This window comes from Mesoplodon mirus (assembly GCF_964341445.2).
Source record: "Mesoplodon mirus genome assembly, chromosome: 9".
Taxonomy (NCBI): Eukaryota; Metazoa; Chordata; class Mammalia; order Artiodactyla; family Ziphiidae; genus Mesoplodon; species Mesoplodon mirus.
The window spans coordinates 32,612,701-32,627,083 of NC_138985.1; positions in this window are offsets into that span (position 1 = coordinate 32,612,701).

Here is a 14,383-nt window from a genome sequence, read left to right on the forward strand (position 1 = left end):
ATTAGACATCGTCTGCATTTTTCATCATTTGTTTCTCTGTGCTTCATTCTGCTACTGAGGTGAGGAGAAATTACCCCAGAATCATGAACCACACTTTTAAAGCCGCTCCCTGTGGTGCGACCCTTCAGAATCCCAGCCAGCTCTCTCTTCTCAGTGGGCTCTGAATCCTGATTGTTTTTCCTCTGAGCCCTATGAGTCCTTAGAACCTGTGTCTGTCTTCTCAGCTTCTCTGTAACCTCCTCTATGAGCAAATTCCCTGAGGAAAACCCTGAGAGCCAAGGTTCATCTCTCTGGATTTTCTTCTTGGGAGTCTCAACTACATAATTATTCACCATCTCTAAGTCTACTTTGATTTAATACACACATTAAAAAATATATATATATATTTTGCTTTTCCAGTTGTTCTTTTTGTAAGACTTGTGCAAATGCCCTGCTCTGCTAATAAGTAGAAGCAGATCTTCTTCCATTTCATTTTGAAAACAGTTTTTGCCATCATCTTTAGTGCAAGAGTAATCTGAAAGCTAAAACATGGTTATTAAAAATTTTTTTTCATAGACATTTAAAATATGCATAGCTTTAAATATTTAAGGAATTTTCATTCTGGACACTTGTGTAATGAAAGATGTACATCATCTCCATGGTTAAATTTGTCACTAAAGAAAAAGTCATTGTTTAATGTTTCCTATTGGGAAATTCATGCCATCTGCCAAAAATACAAAACAAGCAAAACACTCTTGAATATTAACAATTTTTAAAAGATGGCATAGGGTTTCAGAAGATATGAAGAGATGCCTGCCTTTCCTGTTTGAATAAAACTTCCATATATTTTCCCAGACCATAATTAGAGTGGAGTCTCTCAAAAAACTCGGAGGTTGTTGCTTAGATACAGCTTATTGCCTTTACCTCCCTAAGAAGTGCTTTCACCTCCTTGTCACAGATGCCACTCAGATTCTGGTGAAAGATCTGTATCTCTTTAAAAAAGAAAAAAAAGAAAGAGACATAGAAAACCCCAAATTCAAGTATAGTTGTAGGGGGAGGATAAGGCCTACTCATGAACCCTAGGTTAAAACTTCTTGACCAGGTTTAAATTCTGAGAAAAGTTCCATTTTCATCCAAATTCTTCAAATATTTTCATTTGCTTCATGGGGAGAATCCAACTGTGAATGTACACACCTACATATTTATATATTGAGAAGCACTGCTTTAATTTCTTTCACTTTGCTGCTGTAAATCCAGACAGCTGGTCTGAAACCAGCTATTCAGAAACCCACTTTTGTAAACAAACAAAAGCATATATATGGGCAAAATAAAGCCTGAGAGTATCTATTTTCATTTAAGATTATGATTAGAGGTATTTTAAAAATTACATACACATATTCAAATCTGAAATAACATAATTCATTAAAAAATTTTTATTCATTCCCAAGTATATTCGTAAGGTTTTTCTTTTTGTATGATTTTACATCACCACTCCTTCTTACCACTTTATATGATTAGTATCTACATTTGTAGAACGTGGAAAAGGATAAGCTTAAAAAATGATTTAAAGCATTTCTTTATTTCATTACCTTGCAAGTTCATTTGAAAATGTTTTCCTGCTAAGAAACAACTTAAAATGGAGAATTTTACACATGCATCAAAAAGATATAAATCTTTTTTAGATTAGTTTCTCTTACAAAGCCTAAAATAATCAGGAAAGTGATGCCCTAATGTAGTTTAAATTCTATTAATTTTTGCTATTTTTAGTTTTTTCTTTCAAGATTGAAAGATTTAAGTCTAAGCTGATAAAAATTGCTAGTTTAATTAGGAAATAGATGAAATACAGCAAGGCATTATTAATATAGAGTCTATTAATAATGTATTTGAGGTAATTTGAAAAACAAGAGTGCTGTTTATGCAATTTATGGATAAACAATTTTCACAAGTAAGTTAAGTATAAACAACATTTTATAGGGACTATTTACTATTCTAAGAGAAGGAATTTTCAGTCACTTTAACATCAATTTGCTAAGTTAATTCAGAAAGATTTTTATCTGAAAATTACTGAAGATCCATCAGGTTCTCTGCTCTGCCATACTTTATGAGCACAGTTCATATGCCTTCTTTGTGTAATGGAAGACTCTTCTTCTTAATATTCTAGAATGTATCCTTCTCTTCACACCTGTTCATCCAAATGAGTGTGTAAATCAGTCTTCTGTATGAATTGGATAATAGAGTCTAACATCAGACCACATGCCACACACAACAAAGAACTGGAACAATCAGGTAAAATGCAAAAAATAAATAGCTTTTATTTACAGTAAGCATATATTTACACATATGTCATCCTAGGGAAACAAAAATCAATCAAAATTATTAGCTACTCTAATTAGATGAAAGAAACTATCTCAACTCTATCTACTTATGTGAATGGGGGAGTCAGAGCAAGCTGACAGTGAATGGAGGGCTGAGGCTTGCAGGGTCCCCTGGGTTCCCTTTTAAGCTATTATTAAGGATTTTTAAATCTCGTCTATTTCATATCATTTATGTAATGAACTGACTGTATAAAGATACATGAATCATCAAAAGTCCTATGTAATGGAAAAAGGCCAGGAAAAAATTAAGCAAATTAAGAATAATAAAGGAAGAAATAACGTAACTATTTAAAAAATAATATAATTTTCCACAAGGAGCAAAAATGTATTAAGACTAACCATAGTGTTTTAGCAGTTTTGATGCTAACAGGTCAACATAAAAAGTGTTTCTATTAATATATATGTCATTACCAATAAATGGTAGATTAAAATGCTCAATAATAAAATAATAAGATACCAGGAATAATTAAAAATCGACAAAAAATGTATTCATCTATATGAAGGACACAAAAGAAAATCTAAAAAAAAAAGGAGAGCTGGGCCATTTTTCTATACAAGAAAACTCTATAATGAAAAGTCAATTTTATCCAACTAAATCTTTCAGTTAAACACTAGTTCAAAGGAAATTCTAATTCTAATATTATTTATTGCTTATGTTTGCACATGTACATTATTTTTATTCACCAATTTATCCAAGAAATATTTATTGATCACACTCTGTGTTCCACTAACTTCTCTGAGTGCAGAGGACACTGACTTACAAGGGAGGCAATGGCCCTGAATTCATAGGTGTGTTCTCCTGAGATAAGACAACAAAACCACAGTGAACAAATAAACCAGAGGACAAGCTGGAAAACCCTTGGATGTGATAAGTGCTATACCAGAAGCTACCATCCTGCCATGTGCTAGAAACTGGGGTTGCTTTCAGTTGGCAGGTCAGAGGGATCTGCAGATACCCACCCCCAGGGGAGATGTTCCAGGATTTGTCACTCAGACTTCAAGTCATAGGCAGATTCCTCACAGCGTCATGGGGCTGGTGAGAGTGGAGAGATTGGTGATGTATCTTGAGGTCAACAGCCCTTGTTGATCAAGTGGGTCATGAGGAGAAGAGAGCAGTCAAGGATAACTCCTGAATTGTATTTTGTGGCAATGGATGGCTAGAGTTTACCTAGATAGAATCCTCCATTTAATACAAAAACATATGCCTAAATCCCACTGTAGGTAAGGCCCCATTACTCTTCTTTGCTTTGCAAATAGCTTCTAGAAAGACGTGCATGTACTTGCTTCCAATGCACTCTCATCCTCTCTCTCTTGAACCAGGCTATGTTTCCATGGGCATGGTTCTGGTTCAGGTCAGGAGAGACCCCTCCAATGCCAAATCCAAAGATCAAATTTCACTTGTCAGCAGTAGAAACTGTTGGACACACCTGCCTTCCTGAAATTCTTTTCACTTGGATTTCAGAGTAATACTACTTTGGTTTTTCTCTCATCACACTGACACTAAGAAGGGAAAGTCTGTGAGAAGAGTCCAAAAAAATGGGAAGCAGAGCCATGTGTTGGAAAGAGGCAAATTCCTAAAAAAAAGGATACATATACATATAATAGGAGAATGAGTAGGTTTGGGAGCATGGTACACATTTTTTTTCCTTTTAAATTTGTTAAAGCATGTTTATAGCCCAGAATGTGGTCTATCTTGCTGAATGTTCCATGTGATCTTGAGAAGAATGTGTATTCTGCTGTTGTTGGATGACATCAATTATATCCAGTTTGTTGATGGAGCTGCTGAGTTAAACTATGTCCTTACTGATTTGGATGTGTCCATTTCTGATATAAGGATGTTGCAGTTTCCAACTGTAACAGTGGATTCATCTATTTCTCCGTGTAGGTTTCTTGGATTTTTACCTTATATATTTTGATGCTCTGTGGTTAGGCCAGACACTTTTAGGATTTTAAGTCTTCTTAAAGTCTTCTTACTAATTTATCATTATATAATGCCCCTCTTTATCTCTGAAACTTTTCTTATTTTGAAGTCTGCACTGTCTGAAATGAATATAACTACTTCTCTTTTCTTTAGACTAGTGTTAATCATGGTATATCTTTCTTCATTCATTTATTTTTAATCTGCATGTCTTTATATTTAAAGTTAGTTAGGCTTTGTATTTTGACCCACTCTGATAATCTCTGCCTTTTGATTAGTAAATTTAGACCATTGGCATTCAAAGTGATTATTGATATAGTTGGAATTATATCGACTATATTTGCTACTGTGTTATATTTTTTACCCTTGTTCATTGTTCCTATTTCTCTTCTACTTTTTTTCTGCCTTTTGTGTTTTCAATTGAGCATTTGATTTGATTTTCTCTCTTTTCTTAACATATTAGTAACACTACTTTATAAACTCTTTTTAGTGGTTACCCTATAGTTTGCAATATGTATCTACAGCTAATCAAAGATCACTTTCAAATAACACTACTGTTTCATGGGTAGTGTGAGTACCTTATAAAAATAAATATTCCTAACTCCTTCTTCCTGTCCCTCATTTCACTGCTTTTATTTATTTCACATATAAATGTATATAATCATGCATGTATATGTATATATACAAATATACATGTATATATATGCACATACATAATCAAATATATTCCTGATATTACTATTTTGAACAAGCTGTTATTTGTTAGATCACTTAATGATAAGAAAAAGTTTTCATTTTACCTTCGCTTATACCTTCTTTGACTTTTGTTTCTTTTTATAGATCTGAGTTTCTGACCTATGTAATTTCCCTGTCTCTAAAGAACTTCTTTTAACATTTATTGCAAGGCGAGTGTATTGGAAACAAATTCCCTCAATTTTTGTTTGTCTGAGAAGTCTTTATCTCTCCTTCACTTTTGAAGAATTATTTTACAAGGTATAGAATTCTTGTTTTGTTTTTTCTCTCAACACTTCATAAATACATCACTCTACTCTCTTCTTGATGGCATGGTTTCTCAGGAAAAGTCATATAACTCTGTATAGATAAGGTGGTTTTTCCTCCTTGGTTTCTTGCAGGATTTTTTCCTTATCTTTGATTTTCTGTAGTTAGAAGATGATATGCCTAGGTGTAGTTTTCTGGGCATTTATCCTGCTTGGTGTTCTCTGAGCTTTGTAAATATGTGGTTTGGTATCTGATATTAATTTGCAGAAACTCTCAGTCATCACTGTTTTAAATATTTCTTCTGTTCTTTTCTCTCTTTCTTCTCCTTCTGGTATCCCATTATGCATATATTCACCTTCTGTAGTTGCCCCATAGTTCTTTGATATTCTATTGTTTTACAGTTTTTATTTTATTTCCTTTTCTGTTTTGGAAGTTTCTATTGAGATATCCTCAAGCTGAGAGATTCTTACCTCAGTTGTGTACAATCTACTAATAAGTCCATCAAAGGCATTTTCATTTCTCTCACAGTATTTGCATTTCTTTTGGGTTCTTTCTTAGGAGTTCCATCTCTCTGCTTACATTGCCCATCTTCACTTACATGCTGTCTACTTTAATCATTAGAGTCCTTAGTATATCAATCATAGTTGTTTTACATTCTCAGTCTGATAATTCCAACATCCCTGTCATATTTAGTTCTGATGCTTGCTCAATCTCTTTAGACTGTGCTTTTCACCTTTAGTATGCCTTGTCATTTTTCCTCGATAGCTAGACATGATGTGCTGTGTAAGATGAACTGGTGTAAAAGGACGTTAGTAGTGTGGTGGTGAGGTGTGGGGAGAAGGGATGCTTTCTGTAGTTGTTTCTTTCTGTCCTACGTCATTCAGTGAGCTTATGCCTCTGGACTGTGAACTTCAGAAGGGTTTCTTATTTTTTTTCTCCCTGCTTAGATGGGACAAGATGGCTAAAGTGGCCTAGAGTTTGATTTCCCTTTTCCCATGTGAAAGGCTGGAAGCTGGTTGGAGCTGGGTGTGTCTCTTTCCCAGATCAATTAGATTCTGATATTACTCAGCCATTAAAAAGAATGAAATAATGCCATTTGCAGCAAAATGGATGGAACTAGAGATTGTCATACTGAGTGAAGTAAGTCAGACAGAGAAAGACAATTATCATATGATATCACTTATGTGCATAATCTAAAAATATGATACAAATGAACTTATTTACAAAACAGAAACAGACCAACAGACTTATTAGAGAACAAACTTATGGTTATGGGGGAGGGGGAAGGGTGGGGGAAGGGATAGTTAGGGAGTTTGGGATTGACATGTACACACTGCTATATTTAAAATGGATAACCAACAAGCACTTACTGTATAGCACAGGGAACTGTGCTCAATATTCTGTAACAACCTAACTGGGAAAAGAATTTGAAAACAAATAGGTACATGTATACGTATAACTGAATCACTTTGCTGTACACCTGAAACTAACACAACATTGTTAATCAGCTATATTTCAATATAAAATAAAAAGTAAAAAAAAAGATTTCATCTATGTTATTGGTTTCCATAAAGAAAAAAATAAAACCCGGTAGGTTAAATAATTTCTCCTGAGGGAACCGTTGATGAGAAGAGTAAGTGCTCTGGTGTATTTCAGAAGGGTTCTCTTCTCTGCACACTGCTGGCAGCCCGAGGGGATCCCTGTGATTCTCTGTGAGAATCTGATTCAGCTTCTGGAGGTAAAACTCACGAAAGTGTGGGGTCTCCCATGACTGGGTCCCCCTGGAATTTTTATCTCTCAGACTTGTCCACTCTGAGCCACCAGCAATTAGTTAACTGCAGTTCTGGTTTTCCTACCCAGTGCTGGTTCCTGTGGAGGTTTTGGTTCATGAATTTCTGCTCTGGTGATTAATGATTCTTTATATTCACCTTTTGGTTTCTCCAATCTTAGGGGCATTGGTTTGTCCTGTGATCTTATTTCCCTTATAGATCCAAGAAGAGATGTTGATTATTTTCTTTGTTCAGCTTTTTACTTATTGATAGAATATGCTGGTGATTTCTAGGCTCCTTACAGGTGGAACGAGAAATCAGAAGTTCATTTTTCAATTAGAGGGCAGAAAATTTCTTTGAAAAGGGTCGTGGAATGTTTCCCAGATTTGACATCTATGTACAATAAAATCATAAAGCTTTTTGTTAAAAAGTTTTTTAGAATTTTTTCTTTAGTAATCATATCTTAGTATGAACAAATATCTTAGTCTCATAATAAACAGAATTCAGTGATACATTAAAATAATAGTAGCTACCCCCCCCAATAATAATAGCTAAAAGTTTTCAACCTAGCAATGCAAGAATGTAATATAAGAACAGTTAAAAATATTATATCAAATATAAAAGTTTGTTTCCAATGTGGTAACATTTAGTATATATTTTAATATAAAACCTAGTTAAATAGAAAAAAAAGGGTATTTCCTCAACATAATACAGGCATTATATCTAAAACCAAAATTCAATGTACACATTTTATAGGAAGGATAAGAAAAAAAGAGTAAAGATATACTAATTTAGGATAAAATCAATGATAAATTTAAGATTATTATAAAAATTACCTTAACATTTGGGAAAATTTGATTGACTATGTGGCATAATATTTCCATGATATTGAAAGGTAATACTTGTTATCCCATTATAGGATAAACTGATATTTTCATAAGGAGAGATTAAGGAACAAAATGATTGATAACATTGGAATTAATGGAGCAAAAGTTTTGTTTACATGTTTAATATCAAGATAAATATCTCTTATGAGTTAAATGTAAATAAGCACACAATTTAGAAGAAATATGATGTTTATCATATATTAGAAAACATTATTTATTTAACTTTGATACATTAGATGGATCAGAGAAATAAATGTTACCAGGTCTGAGTAAATGCTTTGGGGAACTTATTCAATAGATTTTTAAAGTGCAGTCATTAAAAGTGAAGGTTATGAAAACACTATAGATATATATTTTAAGCAAGTAACAGAACTCAAAATAATGTGTAAGTGACTGTTAGGACTATGTAAGATAAATTACACAAAAAAATGTAAATAGGTTCTATATACCATATGTCAGCAGTTTAGCAGATAGTTTTGTTTTTAAACATTTTATATTTACAGCTAGAGCTAAGTCTTCTTCTATATCCACAAATACTAATATATTTCTCTAAGTCTATATTTACAAAAAAGAACCCGAACCAAAAAACAGTAGAGAAGGCCCATTAGGTAAGTAAACTTATACATTAAATTTTTATTGTCTTCATTATACAAATATATACAAATTAGGGCTTCCCTGGTGGCTCAGTGGTTGAGAGTCCACCTGCCCATGCAGGGGACACGGGTTCGTGCCCCGGTCGGGAAGATCCCACATGCCGCAGAGCGGCTGGGCCCGTGAGCCATGGCCGCTGAGCCTGTGCATTCGGAGCCTGTGCTCTGCAACGGGAGAGGACACAACAGTGAGAGGCCCACATACCACACACACCCAAAATATATATATATATATATATATATATATATACACACACACACTATTAATTGTAAAAAAGAAAATTTAATAATGAAGAAAAGAGACAAATGGACTGGTGAAGGAAGAAGAGAGGGAAGATGGAGAGGAGAAGCAAGAGGAGGAAAAGGAAGGAATTTTTCACCTTTTTATGTTTTATACCCATTGTAGATATTTTGGTGAATATTCCTCAAGAATGTTTTCAGTCCTTCCATGTCAATAGACGTCCAACTTTCTATTACTCACAGCCTTGAATTTAATTCTTTAGATGCTCCATGATTTACTTATAATTTTTCTCTGCTACACAATTAGATATACATATGAGTACAAGTGGCTTGTGGGTGAAGAAGTTTGCATACATGCCGGTTCTTTTACATACATTCATGGAAGAACAATTGCTGGTTCAAATGGTACATATTTCTAAGGTTAAATTTTCTAATGCTAAATTTATATTATGGAACAGCATGCAAATTTACCATAAATATATTTGGAGAGTGCCAACCCCATACATAAAGTTTTCTCTCTTCTACTAATCATATACCTCATCCTTCTTTATATTTTCCATCTTTGATTATCTATGGCCACTGTGCCTTTTTCTTGTTCAATGAATTCTGTGTGTGAGAATGAGTTGCTTTGTTAATTCCCTTTGCCCATTTTAGAAAGGAGATACAGATTTTTTAAACTATTGATGTCAGTTTTACATGGCAGATTAAATATTTTATCTTTCACATATGGTACAAATATTTTTCTCTTAATTGGGCACTTTGTAGGTGATCTTTTGGAAATATAGAATTTATGTATCTAATTATTTTACTGTTTATGTCATAAGTAAAATTATTATATTTTAATATATACTTACTATATTAAATTATATGTATTTAAATTATTTACATATTAAAATATTAAATATAAATATTCCTTGTCACAAACTATATTCACATATACATTCTTCTAACTCTTTCATGGTTCTTTTCTTAATATTGACATTTTTATGAATTTGAATTTCATATTTTTGTTTGTTGTTTGCAGTTTAATTTTATTCATGTAATTTTGGAGATACAAAAGTTTTATATTTTTATGTAAACAATTCATTAATCTTCTGATTTCTTGCTTTGGTGTTTGCTTAGAATGTCACCTGCTATTGTCATTATGAAAAAAGATGAGAGGTGGCCTACTCTTTGAAGAGTGGTCTGCTGGCGTTACACTTACTGATTGGGTTGTATCTTACCTCCACTCAAATGCACTCCATCCAGAGCTTGACACACAGGCCGTCAGCACACATTTGAGACAAGGTTTCATGAGGAGGGCAAACCTGGACAGACAGGATAGAAGTGGAGGGTTAAATCAATGTCAAAGAGTGTTCTGCTTATGTTCTTTTATAAAAGTTTTATGATTTCTGGTCTGATATTTAGGTCTTTAATCCATTTAGAGTTTATTTTTGCATATGGTGTTAGAGAATGTTCTAATTTCATTCTTTTACATGTAGCTGTCCAGTTTTCCCAGCACCACTTATTGAAAAGACTGTCTTTTCTCCATTGTATTTTCTCACCTCCTTTGTCATAGATTAATTGACCATAAGTGTGTGGGTTTATTTCTGGACTTTCTATCCTGTTCCATTGACCTGTGTCTGTTTTTGTGCCACTACCATACTGTTTTTATTACTATAGCTTTGTCATACAGTTTGAAGTCAGGGAACTTAATACCTCCGGCTTTGTTCTTTTTTCTCAAGATTACTTTGGCAATTCTGGGTCTTTTGTGGTTTCATATAAATTCTAGGATTATTTGTTCTAGTTGTGTGAAAAATGTCATGAATATTTTGACAGGGATTTCACTAAATCTGTAGATTGCTTTGGGTAGTACAGTAAGTCCTCTACATATGAATGAGTTCCATTCCGAGAGCACGTTCATAAGTCCGATTTGTTCTTAAGTCCATCAAAGTTAGCTTAGGTACCCAACTAACACAATCAGCTATACAGTACTGTACTGTAATAGGTTTATAATACTTTTCACACAAATAATACATAAAAACAAACACAAAAAAAGAAATATTTTCAATTTTATAGAACAGTACCTTGAAAAGTACAGTAGTACAATACAACAGCTGGCATACAGGGGCTGTCATCTGTACTTCTTACAGCTTTTATTTCTAAATATTTTAGACTTTTGTTACTATTGTCTATTTTTAAATTGTATTTTCTATCATTATTTTTGGTATAGAGAACATATGTTGCTTCTAATTTTTTATCCAAAATATTTTTTTTTTTTTTTTTTTTTTTTTTTTTTTTTTTTGCGGTACGCGGGCCTCTCACTGTTGTGGCTTCTGCCGTTGCGGAGCACAGGCTCCGGACGCGCAGGCTCCGGACGCGCAGGCTCCGGATGCGCAGGCTCCGGACGCGCAGGCTCAGCGGCCATGGCTCACAGGCCCAGCCGCTCTGCGGCATGTGGGATCTTCCCAGACCGGGGCACGAACCCATGTCCCCTGCATCGGCAGGCGGACTCTGAACCACTGCGCCACCAGGGAAGCCCTATCCAAAATATTTTTTAACTGAAGTATATTTGATGTATAATGAACACTGTAGAATTACATATTGTGGAAACTATGCTAATATAGCCCTGTAAGTACTTGGGAGGCTTATTGCCTACTCCTTCTATACCATGACTTCCTGCTATTGTGATATTCACTAGTTATGATAGTGAAAAGTTTATATTTTCTACATGTGACATTTAACTGGAGTAGGCTTTCAAGTACATTTTTTTTTGCCTCTGTCAGAATGGGTACATTGTTGTTACCAATACCATAATCTTTAAATGCTGTTTAATACTTGAATAAAAGTGGCATGGCACTATTTGTTTACAATTCTTTTCCTTCAAAATTATACATATATAATTTTTTTGCCTTCTCATATTTATAGTTGTATGTTAGTTTTCTGGGATTCTTTTTCAGGGAAATTTGTGAAGCCATTAAATTTTGGGGGGATGGGAATCTCCAAATATTTGGGATACACAGGACAATTACAGTTTTCCGCCAAATATTCTTTATATTATTAACTGTTTACTCTATCCTTTAATATAATTTCCACTATAATAACCCATTTTTAAGGATTAATCCATTTCTTGGCATTGGCTAGATCTTTTCTTTGAAACAGTGGCTAATCTATCATTTTCTGAGCTGCTTTAAAAAAGACTCTAAAAAAAAGATAACTCCTAGGGAAGCAGAATGTTTGCAGGAGTGCACTGAGGGGATCCTCGGCAGCCTGACATATACCATGTGTCAACAAAGCCCTCTCTTAGAAGGACTGACCAGGAAATGGAGGACCAGGACTTTCTATCTTGTGTCTTTCCCCAGTGATCAACCACCTTGGATTTTGTTCAAATAGTATGAAAAATAACAATGCAAATTCATAATCTAAACAAGACTTTGTCATTTAAAAGAACTGCACTAGGAGAAGGAATAAGGGCAGGTTCACCAGGCAGAGGCTGTGGACTACCACAGCTTCATTCCTTAACAACTCACAATGACTGTCACCTTTCACATAAGCAAAACATAAACTTCTCCAAGAATAGCCTTGTGCTTAGCAGGGGAAGAGGGGCAGGTAGGGAGGGTAGACCTTAATGTATTCAAAAAGGAAGGGGGATATATGGTAGGGCAAGAGTAGTCAAAGCAGTTTTGAAAAAGACAAAGTTGGAGGAAACATACTACCTGATTCAAAATTTACTATAAAGCTGCAGTAATAAAAAATGTAGTGACAAAAGAACAGATAGTCAATGGAAAAGAATAAGAAATCTGGAGATAGACCAATGAAAAGATATTCAACTGATTTTTTGATGAAAGTTACAAAGACAATTCAGTAGAAAAAGGATAGTTCTGGAGTTAAACAACTTCACATCCTTACACACCAAAAATTGAACCACAACCTAAACCTCACACCTTATATAAAAGTTAAGTAAAAATTAATCATATACCTAAACGTAAAGTGAAAAACTATAGAACTTCTTAAGGTAATCTTAGAAGAAAAACCTACGTTACCTCGGGTTATGCAAAGAGATTTTTGATACCACACCAGAGGTATAGCTCATAACAGGAAAAAAGTGTTAAATTAGACTTTGTCAAAATTTAAAATATTTTCTCTGCTAAAGACAGTGTTAAGAGAATGAAAATACAAACTGCAAGTTAGGAGAAAACATTTGCAAATTCAATTTCTGACAAAAGACCTGCATCCAGAATATATACAGAACTATCAAAACTCCAAAAAAAAAAAAAAAGAAAACTTGAAATAACTCAAATTTTTTTTGTTATGTTTTTGCGGTATGCGGGCCTCTCACTATTGTGGCCTCTCCCGTTGCGGAGCACAGGCTCCGGACGCACAGGCTCAGCCACCATGGCCCACGGGCCCAGCCGCTCCATGGCATGTGGGATCTTCCTGGACTGGGGCACGAACCCGTGCCCCCTGCATCGGCAAGCAGACTCTCAACCACTGCACCACCAGGGAAGCCCAATAACTCAAGTTTTAAACTGAGAAAATGATCTAAATAGACACTTTCCCAAGATGTACACATGGAAATTTAGTATATTAAAGTTTATTCAACATAATTATTCATCAGGGAAATTTAAATTAAACCATAATGAGGTACACTACAAATCTACTAGAATGGTTAAAATTTTAAAAAGTAATGATACTTTTTAAAAGGATCCTGAGGAACTGGAAATACTCTTGTCCATTGCTTGTAGGAATACAAAGTAGTATAGACAGTGTGGAAAACAAGTTTGGTAGTTTCTTATCAAATTAAATTTATGCTTATGATATAACCCAGCACCCAGGGCAGTGCAATGGCCAATGACCTTGCTGGCCAATCCTTGAGGGGATGGTTACTTCATGATAGAATTGAAACTAAAAGGAAATGCAGCTGTAAGATAATGAAATGTGGATTGGGACTGGCATCTGATGGTTGAATATTACCAGGTCTTGCCACCTCCTGGCAATGTGACTTTGGACAAATTATTTAATCTTATTGAGCTTATATGTGACTTATAAGTTAAATGAAGACACACCAATCTTGCAATCATACATTAATATGAATATTTTTTAAAGTTGTTAAGTGCCCTTTGCTTTACACCATGATGTTTAGGGAATTTTATATTATCATTATCACAGTCAGCTTTATCATCTATATTTTCTTATTACCAATCTGAAACTCTTTGGTCACATTGCAAAAATAAAATAGAATGAAAGTTATCAAAGGATGTTGTATATGGATGTCATACACCTCTTCCTGCTCACAGTGTGGTCTTTTTTCCTTCCAGAACGTGGATGCTCACTTGGGGCCAAGAGCAAGAGTCAGGGTAGGTATCCCCATGGATGTCCTTCTCTTACTTCCGTTTAACCAAAACATCTTTTCTTTCTTCTCATGGGTATAACTACCCACTCACTTTCTGAAAACATGTAGAAATTGTAGAAAATGTAGCCCTAGGACTACATTGGGCTAAGTCAGCAGTGTATTTTAATCATTATCTTCTTTTATTTCTGAACTAATTGTGTCACAGAAATTAATTATAATGAAATATTAAATATT